This window comes from Bos indicus x Bos taurus, chromosome 3 (genome assembly GCF_003369695.1).
Source record: "Bos indicus x Bos taurus breed Angus x Brahman F1 hybrid chromosome 3, Bos_hybrid_MaternalHap_v2.0, whole genome shotgun sequence".
Lineage (NCBI taxonomy): Eukaryota > Metazoa > Chordata > Mammalia > Artiodactyla > Bovidae > Bos > Bos indicus x Bos taurus.
Window position 1 is genome coordinate 109,210,983 of NC_040078.1, and position 9,103 is coordinate 109,220,085.

Consider the following 9,103-nt stretch of genomic DNA (forward strand, 5'->3'; position numbering starts at 1 on the left):
GTAGACTTCTGCCATGGAGAGAGGTCATTTGTCACAAAGATTTGCTGAGATTACATAGGCCTGGGGAGACTGGCCAAGTAGGGAGGAAACTCTTTAGGGACCCACAGCTTGTGACTCCTTTGCTCTCTGTGGAGTGTCCTATTTGAAGGGAAAATGACTGTTTTGGGCAATTTCCAGATAACCAGATTCTGATGAAGGTATTTGCCAATTTTTTCTCACCAATCACAGACATGAGCCACTCTCTTTCTTTATCTGGTCTACTTTCATAGCACACGCCCATGTCCATGTTCGTATTACACACTCGACCGTGTGTGTGCTTTTGTGTGTGACACGCCATGAATGTGTCATTTCTTCTGAGGCTATGCACATATATAGACTGTGATGGCAGGAAGACTAGGAGGTGGTGGGGTAGGAAGAACGTCATCAAAGGAGGGGAGGAAGGTGGAACTCAGTGGCACAATTCCATTAGGGAAATCCCCTGAAAGGGACTGAAAGTATTTCTCAAGTCCTACATGGAGATGGGAGGACACGCAGCCTGATATCGCCTTCCATTCGAGCCTTACGTCCGTGTGTGGATAATGGCTCCAACTCTGCCTGATGACCTGTGTTTGTCTCCGAGACCAGCCCAGCATTCAGAGTGCAGCGGAGGTCGCTTCTCTCGGAATGTGAGCTCTGTCCCAGGGGACGGAGGTGCTGCTGCGTCTTGGGGTGGGAGCCAGGGAACTATTCCCAGCGAGGTGGGCCAAGTGGAAATAACATTCAGGCCCACCTGCCCGCGGGCGTGGATCTGAGCCATGGCGAGTGCGCGCCAACCTGCCCGCGGGCGTGGATCTGAGCCATGGCGAGTGCGCGTGCGCACACACGGAGGCACTGAGGTCATGGCAGCTCAACACTGGTTTGAATAGAGCGGAGGATGGGACTGGCCCAAGCAGGCACTGGACTGTTCCTGTCCAGCACATATCGGCCCTGAAGAGAAGAGCACCCCTACCTTCCACCTCCATCCCCCACCCCAAAACGCCAGTGCCTCCCCTCAGCCTGCTCCAACTGGCCAGATTGAGGGGCAGCGCTGGATACACACACACCTTGCCAAGGCCCTGGGGTTGGGGCCACGAGGCCTCCTTTTCTCTCTCCCCTTGACCTGTTACTGGTCCATCTTCTGTGGACAGATAAGAAAAACCTGAGAACTTTGTCACCATTCAGTGGGCCCCACGCTGGGCATGTGTCTCAAGACAGGTAAGGCCCCCTTGGCGAAGGGGCTGACTCTGAGTCTCTGAAGGGTGGGAGCACCTCCCCTGCTCACAGCCAAGACTCTGTCTCCACTAGCCGAGCCCACGGGTTCCCCACAAGGCCCCAGGCATGGGCAGAGGGCAAGTCCAGCCCTGGATGGAGGAGGGCTCTGGCAGTGGAGAGAAGGCTCCACGTGGTTAGAAGTCACTCCCTCCCTAAGCCCCAGGAAAGCAGAAGTCAGACACAGGCACCCGCTCACCCAGAACAGTGGGAAGCTCCCTCCCCGACATCTCCCAGGTGGGCGTGCCATGTGTGGGCTGGCGGCTGTGGCTTCATCACTCAGCATGAAGCCCATCCCTTCCCAGACCCTTCCCAGCTCTCTGCTCCGGCCCACATCTCTGGTCCCATGTGGACAGTCACCTGGGAAGGCCTTAGCAATCTGGACAAACAGCTATATGGACTTAACCTCTGAGATAGGCCCAGCCCCGTGGACAGACTCAAGAAGTACGCCCAGCTCTGTAGATGGGCCTCTGGACTAGACCCATCTGGAAAAGCCCCAGGCTGGGAGGACCCATCTGGAACGGGCCCCAGTAGAAGGTCCTGCCCTCAGTCCTCCGGCCAGCCTGAATGGAGCCTTCCTCTCTGTCCTGGCTTTGCCCAGGAGTTAGAAGTTCAGAGCTGAGGCCATACATGAAAGTCACAAAACTGTTTTTGGTAGAAGGTTAAAGTTCTGTACAGTATATATATGAATGTAAAAAGATATATATATATGCTGTATATATATATATATGCACAGTGTATATATGACCTGTAGCCCATGTGTACACGCACCCCTCCCCGCACGTCTGCACACAGAGTGTACATTACCCAGCCAGTGTGGGTGGGGACCAGGTGAGCGGCGGGGGCTGCAGCTGCAGAGTCTGGGATGGAGGCTGCTTGTGGCAGGGGCTGTGAAGAGCCCTGTGGGGGACGGGAAGGGCCCATGCACGTCAGAGCTGCAGAACCTGAGGAGCAAGGGAGAACCGAGGGGCTGGTGGATAGGCCTCCTGAGGACGACAGGAGTGGTCCAAGGGCCTTGTCTGCATCTGAGAGGCTCTGAGGATTCTCGGGCCTCTGTCTGGGGGGCAGTGTCGTACAGTACTGGGCTCCTGAACCAATATGACAGCTGCAGTCCCAAGGCAGTTAGCAGGGAGCTGGAAGGGCTGGGAAAGAGGGGGCCACTCGCTGGACCAGCTCTCAATACCTGTCTGCCCAGCCTCCAGGGATGCTCCACCTGGAATACCCTAGAAGGCTGGAGTATGGCAGAGGCCATTGTCTCACATTCTCAACCATACACAAAGACAACCCAGCTCCCAGCTAAGAAAAACTCTTTCAGGAGAACGGCCCCCTGGGTATTGCCAGCATGCCAGTCCAATATCCCAGCCCCTGTCTTCTAGAACAGACTTCAAATCACCCCGCAGCATCTCTATTTTACAGATCAAAACTCTGAGGCCTCCAGATGTAAGAAAACAGCTGTGGACCCAGCAATTCCAGCCATGAGTTTGTCCCACCCCAGACAATCTCCCCAGCCCCATTTGACCGCAAGGTCAGCTGTCAGGGAGTGACAGGGGAGCCAGAGATGTGAGCAGAGCAGTGACAGGAGGTGAAAGAGGGGAAGCCCAGAAGGCAGTCTGAGCACAACCTCGTGCCATCTGTCTGCCCCCTCTCCCCTGCCACACCTCCCCTGCAGGGCAGTTGGCATAGAGCCTGGCCCCGCCCCTGCGGTACCTGCAGACCTCCGTCCCTACCACACTCGGATCCGTCTGTTCTTTCCCTTCTAACCCTTCAGCGAGTGGTTCGGCTCCATCACCGGCGAGAGCATCTCTGGACCACGTGGGAAAGGGTCTGGAGTGGACTTCCGTGTGGTCAGCGGTCTGCCCTCTGCTTCAGCCCCATGCGTCAGACTGGTCTGCACTTAACTCTGGGTCTGCCTCTGTTTGGGGTCCTGACCGGAGCATACCAGAACCCAGCCTCCTGAGGATGGGCCTGTCCTGACTCCAGGACAGGAACAAGAGGCTCCAGGGGCCCCCTTGCCACTGTGCTCCAAGCCCCCAGCTCACCTCTGCCTGGGCCAGCTTCCTGGCTGTGCCTCCCACGATGGGGACTTGGGTTCCCAGCCCCTTGGTGAAGCCCCAAAACAGCACCAATGTGAGACCCCTGGCCTGTCCCACCACCCAGACCAGAGTGCCTGGACGCCCTCCCAATCCCACTAAACATAGTTCCCACACACTGGTCTCTGGGCCATTCAGGGGATGCCCTTTGTGGACATGCAGAATTTCTATGAATATAGTTTTTTGTAAACATTTTGTAACAATTTGGGTTTCATAGTAACTGTGTTACTTGCCAATCATTCTAGGCTGATGTAAATAAATTTCCAAACAAATCTGATTATTTTCCTTTTTAAGACACTGTGATATATCAAAGTGCACAGTTTGCTGTATGAAGTAATATGGTTTTAAATTTTAAATAAAGAAATGTTTCTAGAAAACAGGGCCCTCTTCAGATGCGTTTTCTGCTTCTCTTGTCTCTTTAGAACCAGAGGGTCCTGAAGGTGTGCCATCTTCACCCAAGGTGGACTGTGTCCTGGGCAGGGGCCCCTGGGGGTGAGCAGGTGGGTGACTCCAACCCAGGCTCCTGGTCCGCATTTCAGATGTTTACATGGGACATCAGTATTGACATCATCTGACCTTCATCTTCCCTTCTCTTGGGCACATTCCTCTCCGTCTCCTCTCCATCCCATAGCTGCCTTCAAAGTTGCCACGACCCTGTGTAATCCTGTCCCTTTGGCAACAGCTGAGGAAGTGAGGTAAGCCTCTTATCCAGAGTTGGCCAATCAGAGGTTTTGCCTGAGCTTTTTCAAACTAGAAATTAGAGAGTGCTCAGTCGGTTACTCTTGGGTGATGGAAACTGTACACATAATAAAGGGTTCAGGACAGGACACTAAGCAGGAAGAGGCTGAATACAGATGTTTACAAAACCAGTGAAAGATAAGGGAGCAAGGACATGCTGGGCTTCCAGTGGCTCTCAGAATACAGAAGTGACCCACCAGAGGAGCGACCCCTTCAAGACTGGGAGGCAAAACACACCAGACAACTATGCCCTCAATGTCAAGGCCTCCTTTCCCTTTGACCTTGGTCATCTCACCCTACCCAGAACCCTCCTGCTCCAAGCTCTGAAGACCCAGGCCCAATACAACAGCAGCACAGAGCTGGACCTGTCCCCATTTAACCCTTCACCTGCCCTATCTGAAATGCTTATGAATTCCACCTCTCACTGCACTGCCCTATTCCTCTGTCTTATCCAGCCCCAGAATGTGTAGGTTGGAGTGGACACAGATCACTCAGCATCCCTCTGCTTAGGTCTGATGACAAGCCCCACCAAGCAGTACAATCAAGGAGGCCGGGTTGAACTTGCTAAGTTCTGCCCACCCCCACCCCTACCCCCACCCCCACCCCACCACCGCTGTGTCTTCTTCAAGCTTCAGTCTCCTTCCCTGCAGAGAGGAGAGGCTAAGATCCGCCTCCCAAGGTTGTCATAGGGATTCAATGACATTGTAGCTGCCTTGCACTGCTACAGCTTGTCATTTTCTCATGGAGGGAAAGTAACAAATGACCGGACCCCTCCCCAAATATTCCAAGAGTCAGAGTAGCCCAGGAACAGAGAAATCAAAGATGGCCAAATACTCACCTTTGAGTAACTTCAAAGAGGTGGGTTCTTGTCTCAAATCCAAAACATCTGGAAGGACACATGATCCCATCACCCCTCCACCACTTCCTCAGTTAGGCCCAAGATTCACAGGCTGGGGGAGGGAAATGGGAGAGGGACGGCCAGACAGAAACAGAGTCACGTGCGGAGGGCTGCCCAGGTTGCCGGTGCTAGCCAGCTCCAGGGGGTGGACCCTAGTCTCCACCTGCACAAAGCTGGTACGGACCTGGGGACATGTGCCAGGCTAGAACATCCTTCTCAGCACCTCCAGAAAGACAGCTTCCTAAGCAGCCAGATGATGCCCCCTGGCCATCTTGCATGAGTGAAGAGCCATTTGTAGCCTGAGAGCTCCCCAGTCCATGTGGCTGAGTCCTCTTTTATTGAATCAGGAAATCAGAGCTTTGTCCTGAATACTTAGAGGGAGGGTGGTGGTGTGTTGAAGCACCTCCGCACTTCAGGCCAAGTGAGACTGGACTAGAGGTTTCCCTCTGAGTCGTGGAGAAGTCCCTCTCCACTGTTTTATTCATCACCGTCATCGTTACTGTGGTGGTGGTTGTCACTTCTGCTTCCCAGGCGCTCGTCAGGAAGCCCTGGTGTCTTGGAGTTGATAGGCCAGGATGGTTCTGGAGCAGGTTCTGCTTAGGCTCCTTTTGGGCCTCTAGGTCTGGGGAAGTCCCATCCTGGATAACTATACCCTCGGTGTCAAGGGCTCCCTTCCCTTTGACTCTGGTCATTTCACCCTGCCCAGAACACAGAGGTCTGAGACCCCTCGAGCTGGCTTTCACCTCCTATAGGTCCCTACCATCCTCCAGGTCAGGGACACACCCTCCCCCCTGACATTTCCCACGGCAAGGGCCTCCGATCACTCATGTCCAGAATCAGGGACGGGCTTCAAGGCCCTTCTGCCACCTTAATTTGAGCAAGTGATCTTGGACCATTCACAAACCTTAGCTTCTCTCCTATACAGTGTGAATGTCCATTTTGACTGCTTCAGGGAGCTCATGTAAGAATGAAAGAAAAAGCTCCCATGAAAGCACAGGTTAAGTGTGAGGCATCAGGCTCACCATCTGTGAGGGTCCTCCGCTCCTCTGTCAGTCTCCCCTTCTCCCACAGCTGCCCCAGCGCCCAGGTCCAGCTGAAGTGAGCAGGAAGGGTTCAAGGACCAGGCACTCCTGGGGCTGCAGGTTGCCATTCCAAGAATCAGGCTGGGGCCAGGGCATTCAGCTCCCCCGGGGCCTTGATGGCACTTCCTTGGGAAACAGAAGCTGAGTGTTTAAGAAGCATCTGTCATTATGGAAACAAAGTTGCCAGGCCATTTTTTCTTTTACTATTTTTACTGCCGTTTCATTATCTTATGCAAATGAGGCCGCTGATGAAGCCTTTCTGCAGGGTGGCCCATGCTGGGACCAGCTCCACCAAGGGGATTTATTGCCTGCCTCAGCCTCCAGACTGGATCTGGGATGAGGAAGCCCTGTGGAGATGGCTTCCAGAGCAGCTGCCCCGCCCTGGAACACAAGACTTCCTGCCAGACAAGCCCCCAGGTCCTGCCTCTGTCCTAGGAGAGCCCTGGTCCTTTATTTCCAAAGACGTAAGTGTCAGCTCAGCCTGGGCCAGGACTCTGTCCCCACTTCCTCAATAGCTGGGACTCCTTGAAGACAGAGTTGCCAGTACCCAGCGGGATGCAAGGGAAATGATGGGAAGCAACTGGGGCTCCATCCCTCTAGGAGCTCTGGGAACAGCATATAATAAGCAACTCAGTCTCCCATTCAAGGAAAAGAGAGCTGGGCGAGGTACACCTTGACCTGGTCTCAGCTGGTCTCTGGAGGCTGGCATCGCACACGTTTCTGGCATGCCCCAGGTGTAAGGTGGGCTCTGGGGTAGGATAAAGTCTCAGAGAAAGCAGTGCAGGTGGTGGCAACTGATAACTGGGTGGTAACTGTGCAAGGGCAGCAGATATGTGTAAGACAGTGCCAGCATCTGCTATGACCCCATTTTAGAGACAAAAGGCCCAAGGCTCAAAGCAGCCAGATAACTGGCCCACACTCCAGGGCTGTCTGCCTCCCCAGCTCAAGGATCCACAGTCGCTTACTATCTCCTGACTCTTTGCCCCTTCCTCACACATTTCCTCCCAGCTTGAAGTGTGCTGGCCAAGCTCACGTTCTTCCCGGGGAGTCCAGAGGCTCCCGGGTGTGGGGAGAATTTCCCCTGAGAGTGCCCATCCTCTGTCCAGTCCCTCTGGCCCCAAACTTTCCCTTTTAGTGTACCATGAGGACCAGCCTCCCCTCCTTCTGCCTAATTTAGTCCTGGAGACTCTCTCAAGTCTAATAAGGCATGTTCAGGCACCAGAGCAGGTCAAGCCTTCAATAAGAGCCTTCTGAACTATGTGGGAACTTCCCTCTATGAGGTGGTCTAACTCAGCCCATACTTCCCAAGAGTTGCGCATCGATGAAATGATGTGAAAAGTCAGGAGTTTCTCAGCCTCGCTCACCTGAAGTCGGTGTGGAGGGAATAAGGTCACAGCAGTTGCCGTAACCCAAATGTCACTGGCTCTGCGCCCTCTTGCATTACCTTGACTTCCAGTCCCCCACAAAATCTAAAGGAAAGGTGCCCCCTGCACTCAGAATCATCTCTCATCTGAGGACCAGAGGTTAAGAGCTCTTAGTGCTCAGCTCTTTCTTTTCCAGGAGAAGCTGTCATTAATAATAAAATAATAACAATAACAACAACAATAATAATAACACATTCTAGCTACCTGAGCAACAACTCCAGACCTGGGACAGTGTTCAGCAGTTTGCATATCTCATCTTATAGAATTCTCACCATAACCCTATGAGCTAGGAGTTATTGTCCCCATTTTACAGATGTGGAAACTGAGGCCAAGAGAAGTAGGATAACTCACCCACAATTACCCAGTCAGTACCAGAATGAGGCTTTTCAGCTGGGACCTTCACATCATAGATTTAATAAATGAGTGAATAACTAAATGAATGAGTGAATCAGAAAGCAGTCAATAATCAATGGTGTTTAGAGACACTGGGGAACTTTCCTACTTATAGAAAAATAATCCAAACTTGATTGGGCCAAAAATGAGAATTACTAATTACAGCCGCTCACAGGAACGACCTACCATTTATGCCTAATTGCAGTGCAGTCCAATAACAATTATGCACATCAATAAATGTGTCAGATTAACTTGGGTGTAAGCTTTATTTGATTGCAACACTAAAGCTGGTGGTGGCTCAGACTTGGGAGGCTGTGGCCCATCCTTGGAAGCCCATGGTCCCTTCTGGATGCAAGGTTGGTGATAGAGGGGAAGTGGGAGGTGGGGGCAGAGAGGAACAGATCTCTTCTCTGCCGTGGCAGGTCTGTTCTGGCAAGCTCGGGAAAAATAGTTTGGCAGGGGGTCTTTGTGGGGCACACAACATCACAAAGCCTCCCCTCCCTCCCTCAATGCCAAAGGCAGCTTCCTAATTAGAACATCCATAACCCTCAGCATCTGCTCCAAGAGAATTCAGCTGCTCTAAGATGGAGAAGTCCATTAACTTTATTGCAAAAACGTCGGACGTGCTTTTAGACAGAGGATCACTGCCAAGTGAGATAAACTGCCAGGACCTGCCAGGGGACAGGCCAGAACTTCCTGCGGTCCCCATTTGGGTCCTCCTGACTGCCTCCTCTCCCTAGCCAGTGCCCTGGGTGGGACTGCAGCCTCCTGGGAGGCTGGAGCTGGGGAAACTGTGAATTTCAAATGCAGGTGCAGTCTGGGCACGCTGGCTTTCCCCATGCAATTCACAGCCTGCTGGATGGCAGCGCCAGAATTGGCACCATCTAACTCCCAGAATGCACCAGGAGCCCACTCCACGGTCGGGCCCCTCATTCCTGCGTCAGCAGGAGTTGGATTTGTTGGTGTCCTTGGGAGCAGTGGAGCAAGGTGGCTAAGAACGGGCTTTGGAATTAGATATTCCTGGGGCTGAATCTCGATTTTGCCACTTAGGAGTCACTGTGTGACCTTGCAATAGTGGCTTAATGTTCTGAGACTCCATAGTCACCTCTCGGAGGGTTAGACAAGATGATGCTGGGAACCTTCAACTCGGTGCCTGTCACGCAGCAAGGGCTCTACAAACAAGAGTATCCC